Source organism: Dipodomys spectabilis, unplaced genomic scaffold (genome assembly GCF_019054845.1).
Source record: "Dipodomys spectabilis isolate Male_0828 unplaced genomic scaffold, ASM1905484v1 ptg000651l, whole genome shotgun sequence".
NCBI lineage: Eukaryota > Metazoa > Chordata > Mammalia > Rodentia > Heteromyidae > Dipodomys > Dipodomys spectabilis.
Window position 1 is genome coordinate 740107 of NW_024871328.1, and position 558 is coordinate 740664.

The following is a 558-nucleotide window of genomic DNA, read 5'->3' on the forward strand; positions in this document are numbered from 1 at the left end:
AGAGGACTAGCCTTGAGCAAGAGGAGATTAGGGATAGGGCCTAGGCTCATATTTCAACCTCGGACCTGCCAAAGAAAAAAAAAAGAAGGCAATAACTCCATGTTTCTGAGTATGGATGGATGATATATGGATGTCACAAAGGATTTACAATATAATGATCAGTGTGATATCACATTGTCATTATGACATCAGCTCATTGTGACATCACAAATATGTACTGACTTCATATCACTATGATATCACATTGTCATTGTGACATCATATATACATTATGAATGCCTATTATTTGATTTCATTATATTTCAAATGTGGCATGTGAGTTCATATCAAAAACACATTTTGACTTCATAATCATTGTGACATCACAATCCCTTTGTGACATAACATTGCCATTGTGACATACAGACATATACTTATATATATGTAGGTAGGTAGGTATTTTTAGTTTGTCAAGCACAGGGCTTGAAGTCAGGGCGTGGCAACTCGGCCTCAGCTTTGATCACTCTAAGTTGGGTTGCAGCCACTGGACCCACAGCCGAACCTGGGTTTCTGGGCCTC